The following is a 22761-nucleotide window of genomic DNA, read 5'->3' as shown; positions in this document are numbered from 1 at the left end:
AGAGCGGTATGTTGACGTTTTCATGTTCGAGGAAAAGATTGAAAAAGCGAAACGTAGTTGAGCTTTTTTAATTTCCGAGAACATGAAAACAAACATACCGCTCGTGTATCGTACATTATTTTGTGCGAAGATCGTTTATTACATACCTGAAAGACGAATTTCTAATTAGTTGCAATGAAATCTCCATCTTGGTTTCTGTTTATTGACGGAAACTTCGGAAAACCAAAATATCTTTCTTCAACATTGTTGCTATAAATGCTATACCACATTCAGTATTCCCAACGTAGCACACACAACAATTTCCCTCTTCTTACCGCTTAAGCGCGACATTCATTTTACTGCTTTAGGCTTTTAACATATTATTTTTAGAGACGTATAACATAGTACTTAATAATTATAAATTGGAAACTTACCCTTGCAATTTCACCTAAATTGCACTGTTAATTATTGTTTTTAAATATTTGCAAAAATTAAGTGAAGTCTACTACTCCACGAAACTTATTGCATTCTTGATACAAGTAACATTAAGGAAGCCGTGAAAAAATCAACAAGTTTCCAGATGCGGATGTTATTACTGCAATATGTTATATAAATAATATTGTTAAAATATTAAAATGAAAAATAAATCATTACATAATCTTACCGTTTGTTTTAAGTTCGCATTTACAGACTGGGGGAAAAAAAGACAGACGTATATCACGGCCTGCTGGAGTATAGTAAACACAGAAAACATTTTACAGCAAGAAAGATATTTTGGTGTTCCGAAGTTGGCGTCATTAAACAGAAACCAACATGGAGATTTCATTGCAACTAATTAGAAATTCGTCTTTCAGGTATGTAATGAACGATCTTCGCACAAAATAATGTACGATACACGAGCGGTATGTTTGTTTTCATGTTCTCGGAAATTAAAAAAGCTCAACTACGTTTCGCTTTTTCAATCTTTTCCTCGACCATGAAAACGCCAACATACCGCTCTTGTAACGTATATTAACTATTTAGAGACGTTTAACATAGTAATAATTATAAATTAGAAACTTACCACTGCAATTTCGCCTAAATTGCAATGTTAATTATTGTTTTTAAATATTTGCAAAAATTAAGTAAAGTCTACTACTCCACGAAACTTATTGCATTCCTGATACAAGTAACATTAAGGAAGCCGTGAAAAAATCAACAAGGTTCCAGATGCGGATGTTATTACTGCAATATGTTATATAAATAATATTGTTAAAATATTAAAATGAAAAATAAATCATAACATAACCTTACCGTTTGTTTTAAGTTCGGATTTACAGACTGGGGGAAATAAAAGACAGACGTATATCACGGCCTGCTGGAGTATAGTAAGCACAGAAAACATTTTATAGCAACAATGTTGAAGAAAGATATTTTGGTTGTCCGAAGTTGCCGTCATTAAACAGAAACCAACATGGAGATTTCATTGCAACTAATTAGAAATTCGTCTTTCAGGTATGTAATAAACGATATTCGCACAAAATAATGTACGATACACGAGCGGTATGTCTTCTTTCAATTCTCGGAAATTAAAAAAGCTCAACTACGTTTCGCTTTTTCAATCTTTTCCTCGACCATGAAAACGTTAACATACCGCTCTTGTAACGTATATTACTATTTCTTGTCTCCTGCTATCTTACTGTCACATCTTTCAAATATTTTTTTTGAAATCTTATTCCTGGCCGTGAAGATTTCGAAGCGCTAGGCTAATGCATAGACGGTAGTAAATTGTAAAACACCAATATAAAGACAAGAAGGCGAAGTAAGAGAAGAGAATGGATCACATGTGTAATGCACCTCGTTACACTCCATTAACCCCGTACGAGCAGTTGCTTTTTCAGAACGATCACATCGCGTGTCTGCAGAAAGAAATCGAAGTATCTTTGCTTGGCTTTTCGAGGGCTGAACCCGGGACGGGTCCTTACACTTAGGCATGGTTTGACCCTATTATATGCGATGACTGTCCAAGACCGACAGGTGGCCTAGTCGCATTCATGATTCCGACACTGATAAGTGGACCCTCCTGCCTCAGCTCCTGATAGAGCCTGGCCCCGTCCGCAGACGAGTAGCCTGATAAACCCCAGGGACATGGAGCTCCATGTCCTTCCTATATCAGCGTTTAAGACTTCACCCCAGCCTATTTTTACTGCTGCAGATGATAGATGAAATGATGGAGGTGGAGAGTGTTGGTGGAATGATAAAGAAAACAGAAATATCTCGAGGAAACCACCTCTGCAACGTGTGCTTTGTCCATCACGACCTCGCTGGGATCGAATCCGATTCAGTTTAATGTAAGACCAGCGCGCTAGCACTTCAGCACAGACAACTGAAGGCCCGCTCCAACTACAATAATAATAATAATAATAATAATAATAATAATAATAATAATAATAATAATAATAATAATAATAATAGTCTTATTTTCCCTGGCAGAGTTAAGGCCAGGATCAACTCACATGCAGAAAAATACATACCGGTATACAAATATTAACTTAAAAATAATAATGAACATAATTAAGTAAAAAAGAGAGATTGAATAGCCTACATATACGCAATCAGTATTAACTTTAAAACAACAATAATAAAAAAGAGACTGAATACATAATCACAAACATGAAAATACATTCTAGTATACAGTATTAACTAAAAAAAAAAGAATTAATACATATGAATATAATCTCACAACTAAAGGAATAGTAGAATTAGTATCTCTGCACGAGTGGTATGTGGGAGGGCTAGGGCCAATGATCACTCTGGGGGGAGTGTCTGTTGAACGAAACTAGCAATCGCTTCCAGGTTCCTTCTACCACGAGCATCTTACCCCTTAGCGGCCTCGAGCTAGATAGATAGATAGATAAGTGCATTTATTGACGCATAATAAACTATACAAACTCATGTAGGCCTACACAAGATCCTTCGCACGAGCCCATACGGCCATTCGTGCTATAACTATGTACAGTTTGAATCTTCAAAACGAAAATAATACCTACTATTAATAAAATAGTAAAACAACAGTTATTATTATTACTATCGTTATCATTAATTATCACAATTACAACTAATCTAACTTCAAACCAAATTTCACAAAAATAATAAAAAATTAAATAAATGTAACGTATGAAGAGAGAGACAGAAAAAACACAGTGAAACATATATATATATATATATATATATATATAAACAATTCAATTCCTTATTAAAACTGCACGAAATAATCCAACTAATAAATATAAAAGTAATACATAAAAAAACATACACACGCAATAAAATACAAATAGAAAAGAAAAAAGACACAATAAATACAAAAAGAACATTATCCCCTAATTACTTCATTCGCTCAGTGTTGATCCTACTCATTACAACACTAGTTAATAACTCTTTCTCTTACTTCCTCGGCTCCCTCCCCCTCGGCCAGTTCCACCCTCAACTGTCGAACTTTTGCCATACATTTTCCCACACTGTCACAAAATTTAACGTTATTTAACATATTGTATGTTGCCAAGTGCCTCCTGCTAGATGTAATGAAGGACTCTGGCAGGAATCGTTTCCTCAGAGCTTCTGTGGCTTCACACTCCGATAAAATATGGTGTGATGTCTCGCCTTTACCACAAAGAGGACATATTCTCACCCCCTCTTCGTTGACGGTTTTAAGTGCCCTCCAGGCTCCTAGACGAAACCAGATTAAACCCAGTCTATCTGGGGCCTCGAGCTGATGTGCTGGCCGCACTACACTCCGGCACAGAAAAAAGAGCTTCTCAAATAATTTAGGTAGTATTGGACGATATGAAGTCACTTCATTTCGTCGTTTCTCTTGTTTTGAAATCAAGATAATTTGAGAAACTTTCCATTGTACTGGATATTAAGAAGTTCTAAGAATTACATTACAGAGAGTTGTAATAATCACAATTGCTTTTCTGGGGAGTTCAAAGAATTTTAGCAGTTATCAAGTCGTAGTCAGGACACTTCTTTGGATGTAGTTCTGTTTCTATTGTTTTTTTTTTTTGACATCGTTTGGAGAAAATCTCGGAATATGAAATGGGACACTTAGAAATTCGTTAATTTCATTATCATTGTAATTTACTGTAGATGCTGAATTTGGAGTGAAAAAAGGCAAAGGAATTGGAAACAACATTTAAATTAAATGCCAACTCCCATGATCTCACGGCAGGCACTGGTAAACGTATCAGAGGAAGTCCTAAAACTAGATGAAAAGATCAATTTTCATCCTGAGAGAAGAGGAACAGGCATGGCATACTTAAGCCTTTGTTCATAATGATGATGATAGCCCAAGTATCTCTCCTTTCTCAAATTCTCAGTCATCCTATAGTAGAAGTGATGCCAAATAGCAAGTGCAATGTAAATAAGCTGATCCGTATGTTACTGTGTGTGCTTGTGTGTACAGCTGTTTTGCTATGGGTTTTCCGACTGTAGGATTTGAAACCAACTCATCTGGAATTGAAGATGATATGGCTACTGCTGTTACTTTCTCCGTTGCGTGTTGTTTCCGTCTGTCACAACTAATGAAAACACACTGGCGCCATCATACTGTATTTATCGACACTCCGAAGATGCATTTTATATGGAGTTAAAATTTCGATTGATTGGACTTAACGTCTGTAACAAGTTGGCTGGCTTTCCTAGGGCTCTTGATGATTCTGTTCACATTGGTTCACGTTAGTCCATTGTGCGCTCTATATGCGATGATTGTTCTAGTCTGGCAGGTGGCATTTTTTAATCCGATGCTGTAAGGCGGACCATACTTCCTCAGCCCTAACAGTCAGTTCTGTCTCTAGAGGAGACGCAGAGTTCGGAGGCGCAAGTCTTTAAGGGGAGGAAATACTGAAATTTGATTTTTTTTTCGTAATTGATATATGATTTACATTTTTTGTATATAGAAATGTCGTTGCTGCAACAATTAAAGAGTCCACTGCAAGAATGATGAATGTCATTTGGAATACATTTTGCAGGAGAAGTGATTGAAAGTTTGAAATGCTTAGCGCTCAAAGCTTAACTGTGATTTTCCGATCATTACTGGACAATGACTATCAGTGTTAATGTCATGTAACTCTCTATGTACATTCTATATGTCTTAAGCTATGCATTGACAGTCTTGGTTCATTTCCGACAAGAAAGTGACATCCATCATTCTTGCAGTGGACTCTTCAATTGAATTCGAGATCAGTTTAAACATTTTAGAACCCAAATAAAGAAATGAGATTCAGTAATTCGCTAAAATGGATATATCGCAACCATTTTTAAAGATAAATTCAAAATTTCTTTGATATCTTACTATTAAAAGCACGTTCTTTAAAATGGCTCCAGCATAATTTTGATACTGACTGTCAACATTTTAAGATAAACAATTACACTTTGAGAATTAATTTTAGAACTACTTTTATAAAAAGGTGGAGGTATATTTTTCAAATGTAACAAAGTAACAGATTTCTGTACCAGAGAAAAATATTCGTAATAGCCTGAAGAATGCGTGTACGAAATACCATAATAATAAAATAATAATAATAATAATAATAATAATAATAATAATAATAATAATGTTTTATTTTCGCTGTCAGAGTTAAGGCCATAAGGCCTTCTCTTCCACTCAACCAACCTTAATCAATACAATACATAAATTTAAATTACAAATATTTACACTACACTTAAAAGGTTCTCCAACAATATTCTTCACTACATATTTATTTAAATTTAGATAAATCTATAAGGTAAAGTAGTAACTTAATTTATGAGCTAATTTAATTCCATGAATTATAATTAATTTAATATTTGAGATAGCTAGTAAAATTATGAAAATTATATCATGGACGTAGCATTAATAGTGCCAAAGATGCAAAATTTTTTGTATGTAATAAAGACAATTGATTGATTACATTCAATCATATAGGGTACATTCAATCATATATAGACTGTTGGACAGTCGAGCATGTTGGACACTTTGTACTTTAACGTGTTACCTCGCCACTATGGGCACCACTTCTGCTAAAAGTCAATGAGGGAAGTAGCCACGAGTGGAGCTACTTCCGTCATTGACTTCTAGCAGAATGTGGTGCCCACAAGTGGCGAGGTAACACGTTAAAGTACAAAGTGTCCAACATGCCCGACTGTCCAACGGACCCTAATTTACCCTAATATCCTAATATATTTCTCCTATCAACTATATCTCCCCACAACTTGCATTGCAATTACCTAAAGTTAACCCTATTTCTGTCTATTTCTTCCTCCATCCTTTCTGATGTACAGTATTTTCAACTCTTTACCTTCTATATCTTCCCGCAACTCCATTCCCGAATACTATGCAATACTGTCTACCTTTCTCTTATGTAGAAACATTCTCGTCTACATCTACTCATATCCATCTCTACTACTATCGTTGTCATCTTTCATTACTGTTATCCCTAATATTCTGTTTATCTTAAAAACCTTTTTATCTGTGACTAGTATTCACTAATTTTTCTACTTTCTCATCTACATTATAAAATAAATAGATTTCTTAATTCTCTTTAAAAAGCTGTGTGCACACTCGCCTATTTATAATCTAGTCAAAACATAGTCATAAAACGATTCAGAGGCGTTTCTTGTCGAAAAATAATTGAAATAACTCTTTAAGAGTCACACCGAAGACCGCTTTTGCCGTAACCTAAAGTAAAAAGATATATTTTTTGGAGAAAAAAAAAAGGCGTGCGTTTGCAGTTACACTGCAGTAAGGATAAAATGCCCAAATATTGTTTTGTACTTTGGTGACAAACATTACGTGCGAGTAAGTGCGGACTTTTTTTAAATCTCAGTATAGAAATTAACTTCATGACCGAAAACTTAATTTTCAATTCAGTAACTTCGAACACTGTTATTGGAGTATTGACATAGGATACTTTAATTAAACTTTATATAAACCGAAAGTACAAACATTTGAGCAGACTTTCCACGTGAAATTAAATAATATTTTGCTTAAGCACAGCACGGAACTATCTTCCCATGCATCGCTTCAACTCACAACTGGGTGCGGACCGCCCGAGTCTTTATCAATAATTAATTTCCGCTATGTATTTACTTTTGTTAATATTTCCGAGGAGAATGGAGAAAGTTACACAACACAGAACTGCACGCATTGTATTCTTCACCTGACATAATTAGGAACATTAAATCCAGACTTTTGAGATGAGCAGGACATGTAGCACGTATGGGCGAATCAAGAAATGCATATAGAGTGTTAGTTGGGAGGCCGAAGGGAAAAAGACCTTTGGGGAGGTAGATGGGAGGATAATATTAAAATGGATTTGAGGGAGGTGGGATATGATGGTAGAGACTGGATTAATCTTACTCAGGTTAGGGACCGATGGCGAGCTTATGTGAGAGCGGCAATGAACCTCCGGGTTCCTTAAAAGCCAGTAAGTAAGTAATATTTCCGAATACCTTTCTCCGTTGCGGATTTATGAAATACAGTCTTCTGGTTAGTGTTTACTGCTTGGAAACACCAACTTCAGTGACTTCGAAAAAAAATTTGAATATATATTTTTTTTCAACTAGATTGAGGTTCTGGCCTTTGCGCACCGTGTTCTTGAGCGAGGATATATCATTTTCGTATCTATACCTACGCAGCCAGGAAAATGAAAGTGTCACTTCAAATACGAGAAGCGGCTCTGCGAACTGCTGGAATATGAAGTAAATACATCTGGACGCCATAAATAAAGCTTTATTACATGTCATCCTCTTGATATCGGAATCTATTTACCTCGACATTTGAATTCCGTTCTCTAGTATTCTTCGTACCCGACCGTGGATCCGTGGTAATTCATGGCATTGTGTCTGTGGTGTGCATTACAAATCAGTGTTTCCCAGCCATTTTGGGGCCACTCTTTTTCTCTCATCCATTTAGTGTGGCCCCCTGCTCTAATAATCATAAAGGATTTTTTAAATCTTTTCTGATCCATCTAATTTGGTGTTAAACGTCTGTAAATGAACATTCACAAAGAGGTCCAGTGTGAGCGTTAATGTGTCTGCGGGACGCGACAGCCGTTCTATTTGATCCCAGTAATCAAATAAATGAAATTAATTCTCCTTCCTGTTTCATTCCCTTTTAACTAAAATATGCTGTTTATTTAGGCAAGAGAGGAAGGGAAAAGTTAATACATAATATGAATTTTAAAATCAAATTATTTATGTTTTTATTTAACGCAAAATAGTCGGGTGTTTACATTTCCATAGAGCACCTTTTAAGAATTTTTCTGTTTGCGGCCACCCATTAAGTGCTCTTTGCCCCCCAGAGGATAGCGGTCTACTGGTTGAGAATCGCTGTATATAAATGAAATAGTAATGATCAATGGATAAAATTGTTTTGAAAGGAAATAAGTAGGTGTGAATGCTTGATGATAAATAAAGTTCAGAAATGTCATTTTTCACTATGATAACACAATATTGTAAGGCAGTAATTTGAACATACCTCATCCTTTTCGCTATTCATCACAAAAAGACTTTTGGGTTTTCCACTGTGTCGTGAGATTCACGTTTCGGAACTATACCTGGTAAGGTTTATCTTGTCTCAGTAGCAATAAAACCAAGTCCTTCAAATGAAGGGTTAGATTATAGAAGGGTTGTAAATTTTCGGGATTCCTTTCAAAACCTTGTTATTGTACAGGCTATACCGGAACTCAATTTCTTGAAAGACAAGCTCAATGACGGAACTACACAGTACGAAGAGAGATATTTTGTCATTTTATTTTGCGCTACAGAATGTATCAACTAGTCCCTTCCGCCACTGGATGGATGGACGGCATCGCTCCACTCCCCCCATCGCCATAACAACACAGACGAAGTAAGACATATCTCCTTTCTATCTCTTTTCACAGTGAGACAAGATACATCACACAGGCTTTACATACACTACAGATTCTTTCATCAGGATGAAATTATAATCAACAATGTATGCACTCATAAATTTGAAAGAAGCCATATTAACTTAATCTTTTGTTACAATCAGTACGTGGACTCACGTTTGTAGAACGGCCTTTTGCCTAAATGTGATTACGGAAATATGAGAAAGCTGACAATATTCATAATATCTGGGGGATAGCATCGCCTGAAATTATTGACTGCAACATACGCTTGCACCCAAGTGTGCAGGAAATTTAGAACTAATATTCGTTCTATTTTATATTCCCCAGAAGAAAGTCTACCGGTACACAAACCTACACAAAACTCAGCTCTTTTTTTCTGAATCTCAAACAAAGAGAAAATAATATAATTTAGTGTTCTTATCTGAACGGAGACAAAAAATAATTTAATGAAAATTAAATTAAAGAATTTAATTGAAGAATTTTTTTTAACTGAGAGAAAAAAGCTTCATAATAAACTGGAATGGATAACATGATGTTATAAATTAATAGATCTATGAATTAAACAGAGAGTTGATTAATTCTTGAGCCAAGAGTCATCTTCAGCAAATAAGCAATGAGATGCATGAAGAAGCGACTTGCTGTTTTAGTTCAGATTCTCCGGCTTTTCAATCGTTATTTATGACACTATCAACTAGTACGTTATTTAGCGCCGATGGAATTGGTGATAGCGAGATGGTACTTGACGGGATCAAGCCGAATATTCGTATGACAATTTGGGAAAACCTCGAAAGAAACGAACCATGTAATCAGCCGGAGCGGGAATCGGAATTCTTATATTTCTTATTATTATAGCTATTTATTATTATTATTATTATTATTATTAATTATTATTATTATTATTATTATTATTATTATTATTATTATTTGAGATGGGCAGGGCATGTAGCACGTATGGGCGATTCCAGAAATGCATATAGAGTGTTAGTTGGGAGACCGGAGGGAAAAAAGACCTTTAGGGAGGCCGAGACGTAGATGGGAGGATAATATTAAAATGGATTTGAGGGAGGTGGGGTGTGATGATAGAGACTGGATTAATCTTGCACAGGATAGGGACCGCTGGCGGGCTTATGTGAGGGCGGCAATGAACCTTCGGGTTCCTTAAAAGCCATTTGTAAGTAAGTATTATTATTATATTTCCATTATTAAAATCCCAACAAAATTGTTCTCATTTAGACTCTCCGTGACCAGGCGGTAAGACATACATCTTCTTATATTTCTTACATAGCAAAATTATGTGTCTACCTTTAACCAATATAGAGTAATTAATATATTTCTAAAAATATATTTTATACGTTTTCATAGCACAAAAATCGTTGTTTAATTCGTAGTTTGAAATACAGAGAGGTCGGATTTGTGGTTAAAAAATAATTTTTCACTAGCATTTAATCCGTGTATTACAAAAGTCACAATATCAGCATGCTTTAGAAGGATGTCGAACTTTTGACAGAGTCTATGTGCAGTTTTACCTCCATGCCCTCCAAGCGTCTTTACGACTTATCTTTATTATGTGGTGTTTCATGATATATAGCAGTCCCTTTATATACGTGTCCGTACACAGATAAGGTGAAATATGTATTGTATAATTATCCCAATCCATTACAGATGGGAGTCCATTCCAGCAGTGCTTGACGTAGTTGTGAGGTATTGTGCAAGACTTTGATGAGAACGCTCCGTGCTCCGTGCTGTGTTTTGATATTTGCCGGCTTCTGTGTCTGAAGTTTGCGTCTTACACCGAGATCTGTTAAGAGGATATTGAGTCGTCCTAGTTCTCAGTCTTTATTCCAGAACCGTTTGCTGGAAATTCATTTCGAACTGGAAGACTGCGCCTCCAGCGGAACGAATAACACCCCAGAATAGAAACGGGGACGTGAACAAACGACGCTCATTAATCACATCTCTCCACGGAACTTTTTATAAAGCACTGAAATTCATTTTCATTTGTACTCTCTGCTCTTTTTGCACGTCAGTCAGTGTTTTGATGACATTGTGGTTCGTCTCAGACGAGATATTTATTTGTTGATTCCGTTACTTGTCACCGCAACTTGGTCCACACCTGTGGAGTAACGGTCAGCGAAATCAGGTGGCCCGGGTTCGATTCCCGGTCGGGGCAAGTTACCTGGTTGAGATTTTTTCCGGGGTTTTCCCTCAACCCAATGTGAGCAAATGCTGGGTAATTTTCGGTTCTGGACCCCGGACTCATTTCACCGGCATTATCAGACGCAAAATAACCAAAGATGTTGATAAAGCGTCGTAAAATAACCTACTAAAATAAAACGTCACCGCAACTTGGCTGTTGTCAGGTTGCGTTTTTTCATGTTTTACCATGTTTTGAATGCGTATATACCAGGCGTAACAGTATTGGAAACTTGTCGAATCAAAGTTGTCATAGCCGTATTACATAAAGAGAAATATTCTTAACGATATATCCGTAGGAATTACAAGTACGACGCGTTATTTAACTAAGATGTAACTTTGATTGCTCATGTTTTCCCATTTCCTACCACAATCTTGAAAATTGTGGGACTGGAATATTACACAATAAATAGGAATTTTTGTATCACCACCCATTGCCATAACTTTATTGTAGATGTATGTGTTCTGGAATATCTGCCACAGTGTGCGATTGAGTTCTTCAACACATCCACCTGATCTTGGCTGTACGAGGACTGATCCCGTGACGGGTCCGTAGACTTAAGCACTGAACCGACATAGAAAAATCAAGGCTTTAGTCCCATTGTGTGCCCTGTATATGCGATGATTGACAAGTCCGTCAGATAGCTTGGGCGATATTCGTGAATCCAGTGTTGACAGATCTCCCACCCTGGCTCAACCCCTGATAGAGCCAGTTTCCGTTTCGCGGACCAATAGCCTCAAGGGCCCTGAGCCCCAAAACCTTCCTGCCATCGTCGACTGACAGGGGGCAGGGCATAGTTGCGCCCCACGGTCGGATAAGATGCAGCAGATAAAAAAGGGTTCCTGTTTTGTGGGCATAGTTGCGCCCCGTTCCCATCAGGTAGAGAAAAGGGGCATGGCATATTTGCGCCCCGATGAAATAGCTAGAGAAAGAGACACTACGGAAACTCGAGCCTCGTAAGCAACCAACCTTATTGATTTCTTATGCGATTTAATATTAATTATCGATACCGTTAAAATGAACACCATGAAGTTGGCAGTACTTTATTAACTGTTTTTCTACTGTTTATGCAATGATTATCAATAGCCTACCGTTAAAATGGACACCATGAAGTTGGCAGTACTTTATTTACTGACATATTCAAATGAGTGAGCCATTGGAATATGGGGCCTCAGCAATCTTGACATTTTATTAGTGATTTTCACACCGTCTGTGGCGTATAGTGAGGTTAATTTAAAATGAATGTTAAGTTTAGTGAAAAGGGTCACAATGGTTCTAAGTTTCAATTTTCGAAACCCTGTTTCGTAGGGTTAAGATATCGATGTACAAACAAAAAATGCAGTTCATTTATTGTGTGTGATCGATAAAAAAAAGTGTTATTTTAAATAGCAAAATTGATCATATGCTAGGCCTACCTCATTTCAATGCAGCTACCACTGTAATATTTTTAAGTAATTTATTTATTTTATGACAATCACTTTCGTGTGTACTATGCCCATCGGGGCGCAACTATGCCATGTCCATTCTGCTACCTGATTTCTTCGTGGCGCAACTATGCCATGTCCCTTCTGCTACCTGGTTTCTTCGGGGCGCAATTATGCCATGCCTAGACCTCCCAATTGACCGCGGGGCGCAACTATGCCATACCGCTGACAGGCGGGCCATCCTGCCTCACCCTTGATAGAGCCAGGTCCCATCCGCTCACAAGTAGCGTGACAAACCCGAGGGGTCCGGAGCTCCAAGCCCTATCTATTAACAGCATCGGAATCCACAAGACTTCAGCCGAGTCTATTTTTACTATTGCAAATTATAGATGAAATGATGGGGAGGTGGAGGGTGTTGGTGAAATGATAGAGGGGAACGGGAGTACCCCAGGAAAATCCCCCAGGCAATGTCTGCTTTGTCCACCACAAATTTTATCACGGTCTGGCCGAAGATCGATCCCGGACCGTCTGAATGGAAGATGAGAGCTCTAGGACTTGGACTACATTTGCGGATTTATTTTATAGTACTTATGTGAACATGTTTTGACTCTTGGCTCGTCGAAGCACTGAAAACTTGATAGAAAGTGAAGATTGATAACAAAAAAACTTCCTTCTTATGTATTTTTGACATATGGTGAGATAGGAGTAGGCTACATCCTTCGTAGATCAGTGTGTGCGTCGACATATAAGCCATGAGCTCTTACTGATCTCTCCGAAATGCGAGTAACTTTACGCTGATAAGTTAGGTTATTTAGGAATTAAGGTTGTATGCACTTTCGCACTATAATTTATCATATTGTCCAAACAAGGAAGTTACATGGCATGGGCGTTTCGCAAAATTTCCTTTCGGTACGTCTTTGATTTTCAGCAATATGTGTGTGAAAATTACAAACCGACTGTGTCTTTAGTTCTGTTTGAACTTCCTGAGCCATACTCTTTATTAATTTTTTTACATGTGCAGAGAAAGTAAAGGTTTGGGAGCGCATTTGATTAATTCATTCGTAGTGTGAAGTAATAAATTTGGTTTTTAAGATTTTTTTTTTCAGTCACTTAATTTAATATAGTTTCTTAAAAGTTCCAGAATTACGTAACGGTTTCCGACTTCCGGAAGTATCCCGTAGGCCTACTGTATTGGCTATATATTATGCTTGACTATCCTAAGAAACTAAGTCGTCTTGGTAGCTTTGTTGACAATGCCCTGGCTCACGACTTCAGACCCGAGTTGAAATCTCGGCGATAGTGCAGTTGTACAGGGACATCATTTTATTTTTACTTCAATTTTTATTGTACCTGAGTTTTTGAATGTACTTCACTCCCACCCCTTCTACTAATGAAGTTCAACCTTCCTCCACATAGATCCAAGACCGCATATACAGGTGCAGTAGCCTTAAGGTCATAGTAAACAGTACGTTCCAAAAATATGTTCGCGTTTTCCTGTGACGAAAGAGCTTTCAATATTGAATCATTTTCGCACAGGTGCTGTCGCCCATTTGACTACGTCGCATCCCGGTTTCCCCCACCCGCTTCTATTCGCCTCTTTGTAAAGGCTAGTGGCTGGGCTGTCTTAGCTCTTTTATGAAAACATTAATTTCTGTTAGGAATTGGACGTCTACGCAATATTATACAACTGTTTAAAATAACTCAAATAAAAGGGCCTCGTTAAGTAATTAACTGTCACGTGATTTTCCCCCTTTATACGATTCTGCGACATAACCACTTGGACGGACAGTAGATTTCGGATCGGGCAGAAGTTAAGATTGAATTTACAGTACGTAAGGTACTCTTTTATAGAGTAAGTACAGAATTATTTCAACATGAGTTACTGGTACGAAGGACGAAACTGGTAATTGGAATTAGGTGCAATAGTCTATAGTGCGATAATATGGACATTAGAACTGAAGCCTGTATCGAAATGTACGGCCACCATTTTCAAAAATGTGTTTAAATATTTGATTATTTTTCAATTTAACTTCATTCTCTATAGTGTACGCTAATGTGCTATAGAAAGTATAATATACACTGCATAATGAATACGTCCGCATGGATAGCTCAGTTCGTGAGTAAAAACACTCATTCTTAATACAGTATTGTATTAAGATTAAACAAAAACCTGATGAAAATTATCGAACTCAAAATCGCGATATTTCCTAGTTTACGTAAATGGATGAACTACTTTTCCTCCCTCCTATACCTAGCAAAGTGATTTGTTTGTGTTACGCTAGTATCATCGAACAACGTCGTGGAAGGGGGAGCAATCTGTGTTTCCGGTTCTCTAAAGGTATAGCCAGGTTAATATTAAAAATGTTAGTAAAAATAAAATGATGACCCTGTATTTGTTAACTTAGCCAAAGTTGTGTGGGTTATTCCCTCGTTATTCCACCAATACTCTCCAGTTTCTTTTTGATTATCATTTCCGTCTTGAAAAGTAGGGCATTTCCTGCGTTTGCGTGACGCCGTATCTGCCGTCCGGCATATTTCTCGATGATGATAATGATTCTTGGCTTATACGACTGAATGTCATCTCTCCTTTCTCATTCCTCAAAGAGCCCTAACGTGTACCTCCCCTACTTCCAGTCCTGTCTTCATTGCTGCCAACATCTCCTCCGACCATGACTTCCTTTCCGTCTTTTGCCCAGTGGTAACCAGTCATGGACAGTTTTTGTCCATCGATCTTTTGGTATCAGCAAGATGTGTCCGAGCTATTTTAAACCTCTTGCCTGGACTCTATCCATAATAGGCTCAGGATCCATCTGTCTACTAATGTCTTCATTCCGGTCCCGTTGAAGTGAGATACCCCTTAAACTAAGCCTTAAATGGTCCATTCAACGGCTGTAATTTTCTTTTTTTTCCTTCTCCTTCATAGTAATACTTCACAGACGTAACATAGGAGACTCAACTATATTTTATGCTCGACCATGCCGAAATGCAGTAATTATACACCTAGTAGTAGCCCTTTAATGCGCCTCATAATTCAGTTGTTCAGCCAATGAGAAATCACCTTTGTACTCATTGTACCATTATAAAACCGCAAGTATCGATTATTCTCGGATATGCAATCGAAAGACAATTAGCGAAAAGTCACGGAGACTGGAAATCCAATACTGTCGCAGACGGTTATGTTCTGTTACTATAATAATTAGCGTTAATTGTAAATAATATTCAAATAAATTCAATTTGTCATCTTGTTTTTCAATTCTAAATCATTTTCCAGGTTATATCAAGCCTAATGTTAATGTTATTCTCTAGATTATATCAAGGTCAATGACATTCGTGTTTCGGAAAAAAATCAATACTTTCGCGTCTGCGCACATCTCACAATTCAGGTCAGTTCCACTTCTCACTTACCTAACCATAACATGAATACTTCTGAATAATTTCAAGTTAGAAATATGGTCGAGCATAAAAAGTCATACGAAACTTGCCTATAATGGTAATTGAGACGCTCGTATGAAAACAAACATACTCGCGTCTTAATTACTACCATTATAGACTCGTTGCATAATGTACTATTCTTTGTGCGAGTATACCTTGTAATATATGTGTCCCACCATATAATATTAACTGTACTTGTATCTCTTTACTTCCCAGACCCTTCTTTGTGAACATACAACCCAGATATTTGAAACTGTGAACCGGATTCAGTTTTTTATTTGGTGCAATATTTAATTCGTCCGTATTTTCTGCCGTGTTCAGGTACTCGATTTTGGTGAAATCTATTGTTAACGCCCAAGAAACGTAAGCTTTGTATACACGTTTCGGCGTAAATCCCAGTTTAGCATCGTCTTGAGCAATAAGTACTTGGTTATTCACGAAACGTGATGACGAAAGATATTTATTGTTCACTGGAATTCTCATGCCTCTCGCATTGGTAGATGACTTTGGTGTGGGGTTCTAGGCGACTCATAGATTTCTTTGAGAGTCACCGAAACTCCTCAGGTTGTTGCTTGCCTGACGGGGTTATAACGACTCATAAACCTCGTTCACTACCATTCATTCATAGTGTTCTGCCCAAGAACACGTCTTTCATTGCAAACCCAGCATTCTCCAGTCTTTCCTATTTTCTGTCCTCTTAGTCTCCGCATATGATCCATATATCTTAATGTCCTCCATCATCTCATATCTTCTTCTACCCCGAACTCTTCTCCCGTTCACCATTCCTTCCAGTGCATCCTTCAGTAGGTAGTTTCTTCTCAACCAGTGACCCAGCTAATTTCTTTTCCTCCTCCTGATCAGTTTCAGCATCGTTCTTTCTTCACCCACTCATTCCAACACAGCTTCGTTTCTTATTCTGTCTGTTCATTTCACTACCATGATACGTATTAAAAATTGTAATTCATTGCAATTCAGAACAAAATATTAAAGTATAAAACGTACCCTTGATAATATTAAAAGAGCAGTAAAATAGTAGAAAGGGATTAAGGGTAGAGTGAAGCGAAAAAGGGATAGAGGTCCGAGAAGGAAAAAAAGGTGCCGGAAAATTACCTCCATTCTCATCTGAAGACTAAATTTAACATACTTGTTACTTTCAGTCTGCTCAAATTTATCCTAAAAATGCGTACCTAAAAATCCTAACCCTGCTGATAAGTTCAGTACATCTTTTTTTTTTTTTTTTTGGTCTGGATCATTCCATCTGGCGAACGACGATTTGTGTCAAAAGCGTAATGGATAATCTACTTAAAACCTTGTTGTTAAACCACCCATCTGCTTATACCACAAGGAAAACAATTTGTATAATTATCTTCTTGAACATGGAGTGTACAGATAATGAAGGAAGGAAGGAAAAAACATACAGTTGGAATGTCAACTTCGTCTATTTATTCCACAAGTGCATGGTTAACCAACTATCATAATACACTACAAGTTTGAACAATACTGTATGGGTATAGATATTTAATTTTATCTCCAAACACGTTTACCCAAGTTAAGCTTGATTGCTTTATCTGTATCTTGCCATACTTTTTGTGCGGGTGATACTGAAACAAATTGTTTTCTTCACCTTCTTACAGTGTACGTACAGTACTTCTTGTGGGTTGCCCATTTTTTCACTATAGACATTTAGAAACGATGATGCAACATGTATATGATGATGGAGAGTAGTACAGCTGGTACAATGATAATGTCAGACATAAATATGGTAGGGTAAACTGTATAGTGATTGACCACTTAAGCTTATGAATAATAAAACAATGAAATAGCGGAAAACGGTGGTAACTTATTGAGAGAATTTTAAAGGCATTGGGTCAAGTGAAGATTCAGAAACAAATCAAAATCAATAAACAAAAGAAAAAATAAAATTTTAATGCAAAGATAAATTAAATAAACACAACAAGTCTACTTTTACAGTTATTGACCGTCTACTGCACAGTTATTGACCACACGCTTATTAGTGATTGACCGTCTACTGCACAGTTATTGACCACACGCTTATTAGTGATTGACCGTCTACTGCACAGTTATTGAATACTCATTTATTAGTGATTGAACAACACATTTTCACAATTTTCACTTTTTTCTTGTCTGTTTCGTTTCTCTTCTTCTGATCTTTCTCATTAAGAACTATTCGCCACCGGCGTAGCTCTGTCGGCAAAGGTGTTTGCCTGCCGATCCGAAGTTTCGTTCGGGCGCGGGTTCAATTCCAGCTTGAGCTGATTACCTGGTTGGGTTTTTCCGAGGTTTTGCCCAACCGTAAGGCAAATTTCAGGTAATCTATGACGAATCCTCGGCCTCATCTCGCCAAATACCATCTCGCTACCATCAATCCCATCGACGCTAAATAACCTCATAGTTGATACAGTGTCGTTAAATAACCAAGTTAAAAAAATAAGAAAAGAATTCTTCTCGCTGCCTTTTCTTTCATTTCTTATTCGCTTCCTTCCTTCTCTTGCCTCTTCTTCCATTTTTCTCTTTTGTGCCTTATCAGAAGCAAGTGTGTGTCATTTCTCTGATGTTATTACAAATGGCTTCACCCAGCACTGGACGAGGACCAAAGAACACTTTTCCTTCAACGGGATATTTGCTTCTGGACGCTAAGGTTGCTTTTAGGACACCAAACTTCTTGGCAGCTTCATTTAAGTCAAATCCACTGTGGACAGGTTCTGTAGCGTTTCGTAAAGCTTCCCCTGTATAATGCACTTTACCTGGCTTAGGCATTATAATATAGTAGCAGTCCTGTAAAAATCCCCATCATTTAACCGATAACATATATAGAATTGGAGCAAATTGGTCATTATTCTAACAAATAATTTATGAACGACCAATCACTGTAGTTTGCGGCCATTCACTTTATAGTGACTGACCACGGGGCATTTTTATGTCATATAAAAACTTTAACAAAATAATATTCTGTGGACGGAAACCTTATACCTTTTCTCACACTGTGAGTGTAAAAACGAGCACCAGAATTTATGTATCCTTTGCAGAATAAATAAATTATTGCGTGCATTATTCTTAGCAATTTCTCTAGTTACTTACACTTGTTTACGTTCAGTTGCATTTCCAATCGATTTCAGTCCTCTCAGACAACAGACACTAACTCAGTGGGATGAACAGCGACAACTAACCACAAATAAGGGTTGCTACTAGAGGTATATGCAGCAAAAAGTGAAATCACTATCGTGGTTTATTCACAATATACTTGAAAAAAGGAACCGGTCAATCACCGTATACTGGTCAATAACTACCTAGTTTACCCTACTATGTAAAAGATACAGTCCCACAATCATTTTATCGGGTATCCAAATCTGATGATAGCTTAAGAAGCCTGAGTTATGCCTACGACTCAGCCTGGAATATTACAGTTGGTTATACCTGGTGCACGTTCATATTTTACGAATACAAGTTTCATTGATAATTTAGGACGGCACTAGGGCCTACAGAAGGAGAAAGGCGATGTACTGAATGTTCAATTGACTGCTGCCAAGGAAGCTTCGACTTGGAGCAAGAACAGTCTGATTGTAACCTTTCAAGTCCGAAAAGACTGACTGGGGATGGATGTAGACGAGACGCGATAATTACAATGTTTCTGTAGAGAAATGTAACTAAATGGAACTTAATTCCCAATTTCTCCAGGTTACAATATTGAAGGAATATAATAAAAATAGTAGTCCATCGCTGTGGAGTGCTGGTTTTACCATGAAACGAGCGGACCGGGTTCATTTCCTGATTGGGACAAGTTACTTGGTTAAAGTTTTTTTCCGAATTTTTCCTCAACGCATTAAGAGCAAATAAAAAATATTTGTAATAATTATATTAAAATCAGTTAGTAAATATTTAACAAAATACAGTACTTTAAGCTTTTAAATGCATTTTTTTTCAATTAACATTATTATCCTCAGAAATACGATGCTTGAAATCAGCGTATTCCGAATCTCACCGGACCGGTGGACAACAATGACGTCACGCTGCAGCGAAATAGGAACAAAACTGCTGGAAAGATCGATGGCTGTCATGGTGACTGTATAAGTTGTTGTCTGTGCTACGCTAGCAAAATTTTGCGAAATTTCCGTACTGCCATCTCGTTCAAAGAAAAGAGAGCATAAACAATTTATTTCCTGAACCGGTAGTAATAACTGGTCGTTGACATGTTCGCTCATAGGCCATTAACATATTGTTTTTACGTTGTGCTCATTACAAACAGTACAGCAGAACTAAATCAGAACACACCGCCATGACACAACAGTGCACGATGTCATTCGTGTGTGCTAAATCCCTCCCTATACAAGAACCAATCAGATTCACTGATGGAGTCTGCCACCACCTCTGCAAGCTGATGGCACCGGTGCGACACCGGTGGAGCATTAGTCACGCCATCGGTGAAATTCGGAACACCGTGATGCCATCAGATTGCTCAGCGCTGAGATTCGAAATACGCTCAATGTTGCATTGTGCGACATTTTTTAACGAATTTTAACATACAATATTTTGAAAACATGTGGACTTAGGTGGAAATAAAAATACATACACTTGTTAGTTTATCAGATCCATAGAGTTTGTAAAAATAAAGTATAAACGCAATCAGAAATATGAAGGTCAGAATTTGTACAATTTTGTGCGATTTGACATGGAATGACTCTTTGTGATTTCCATTAAAAAAGAAAGGATCCAATGTTGTGAGGGGTGATAGTATTCATCGAAACAAGAAAAAAGTCTAATAAACATAGATTTTAAAATTAAATTTTATACGAAACAAAGGCTTTAAAATTGGTATTATAAGAACAGCATACCTTCTAACGTGAGCTTTTCGCTTGTTTCTTGTTGGGCATACAGTATCATATCGGAAATACAGTAAAAAAAAAAGAGTAACAAAGTGTGATTCTTTAAGAAAATGCGTTACAATGAATGGAAATCATATTGAGCATATCCTATGAAGTTGATGAATAAGTACTTATATCTCGGATGAAATGTTTATTAGACTTTTTTGTTTTGTTTTGATCACTACTACCATCTCTCAGAATATTGATCGCTCGTTATTAGCACCTTGTATGTGTGAACCTGTAATACTTTTGACCTAAATACTATAGCATATCATCTAGAAATTGTAATTTCGGCGGAAACTGTTACAATTGTAGCAGCTGAAGCAAAGCATACTGACGTAACTAAATCTATGCTACGGTGTAGAGCTTGGAGATTCAATTACGATTACCATTCACCCACGAATGTCATGAAATTTTATGACCTTCAGGCAAATGCCGTGATAGTGCATACAAGCAGTTGCTCATCGCACAGCCCACATCTCCGGACAAAGCTATTTGTCATTCCCCGTTGTCGATACAAAGTAAACTGTTCTTGTCACGTAGTGGACTCTAGTGGAGGATATTATTGTGTGCCTTGCAGTCGCTCCTCGTACGAGAATTAATAGTGTAGATAAATAATATACAGGATGTATCGCATAATGTGTAACAGAGGTCACCAGCGGATTGGAGACACCAAAGCAAAGAGAAAATTCTATATTGCCATGTGTCCATTGTACCTCGTTTTCGAGTTATAGTGCTGGATGTTGACAAGACGTGTTGGGGAGGCGAGGTTTGTTGTAAGGCGGAGGCATTCAGCAGGCACTGTTTGGAGTTCGACTGCCACCATAATCCGTTTCACTTTTGCTGTTGACTGTAGTCTGTGCATTTCGAACTGGCGGATCAAGGTCATTTTGTCTCCTCCACACTGTACCCCTTCTCTAAGCTCTGGCTGGTCCCTTCCTCTCTAGACAGAGAGATGGATGGATGGATGGATGGATGGATGGATTTATTGAGTAATATTATACATACAAAATTTATATTATCATAATTTTGTCTAAAATCCAATGCACGGGTCTTCTGACCGTACGTGCTTTGTACCCGAAACAAGTCCTCCTTTGTAGGTCGCCCCCCCCCCACCTTTGATTACATCCAACTACTCTCTAAAAGAACACATATATTAAAACAGGAAATGGCACAATAAAACACATTATATAATATATCCTAACCTAAAAGACCTAAAAGTGTACAGTTGGATGGATACTAGCCTATTATCCCTTCCTCAGTTCGCGTCGCAAACTTCGACAGCTGCAGCTCTAATCTTTCTGGCCTTCAAGAGGAACAATCCAGTCTTTTCTTCCCATTCTCTATTCCCCATGAGGTCAAGACATTCAAGCGAACTCCTACTCTGACTTGGCATCGAGGGTGGTAAATATTTTCTCCGTACATGTTCCAATGCGACACAGTAATAAAATATGCTTATAGGAATCCTTTTCTTTGCAAAGCGGACTTAGACGCTCCCCTTCTTCGTTGACAATTTTATTACCCTTGCATGCCCCCAATCTTAGCCACGCTAAACCTGCTCTCCTGTCTTTGTTACAAGAATTTATGTAGTCACACCTCCCCCAGTTATGCATGAGATCTGATTGTAAATGTAGTGAGGACTTTTCCGAACATAGGAGCTCAATCTCTTGCCTCTCGATATCAATTAAACGCATCTTCACATTACGCGATACATTCCTCCTGTTATTCTCTCCTTTCTCCCTAACATACCGCGCCACTGGTCAAGCTGACTTGTCATGAGGAGAACGGTCCAGGAGTGTGGGTAAGCACGCATGGTAAATGCAGTCCATTGCTTGACCTTGAGCCGCCAGTAAGAAATGCACAGACTATAGGTAGAGTGTGTGGGCTAGTCCAGATTGTACAGTGTTATGTGCCAGATGTGACGACATGGATTATTCAAACCAGAAAATTGCAGATATGCATTT

At 37.6% G+C, this 22761-nt stretch overlaps 1 protein-coding gene across 7 annotated transcripts in view; it reads left to right on the top strand.

The window, feature by feature from the left end:
• The window catches only part of fry (Protein furry), a 719047-nt gene that overhangs the window by 379246 nt on the left and 317040 nt on the right, over nucleotides 1-22761 (top strand). The window lies entirely within an intron of this gene.

The sequence above is a fragment of the Periplaneta americana genome, chromosome 16 (genome assembly GCF_040183065.1).
Source record: "Periplaneta americana isolate PAMFEO1 chromosome 16, P.americana_PAMFEO1_priV1, whole genome shotgun sequence".
Classification (NCBI taxonomy): Eukaryota; Metazoa; Arthropoda; class Insecta; order Blattodea; family Blattidae; genus Periplaneta; species Periplaneta americana.
The sequence above is the reverse complement of the archived record's forward strand: the minus strand, read 5'-3'. Positions and strand labels throughout refer to the sequence as shown.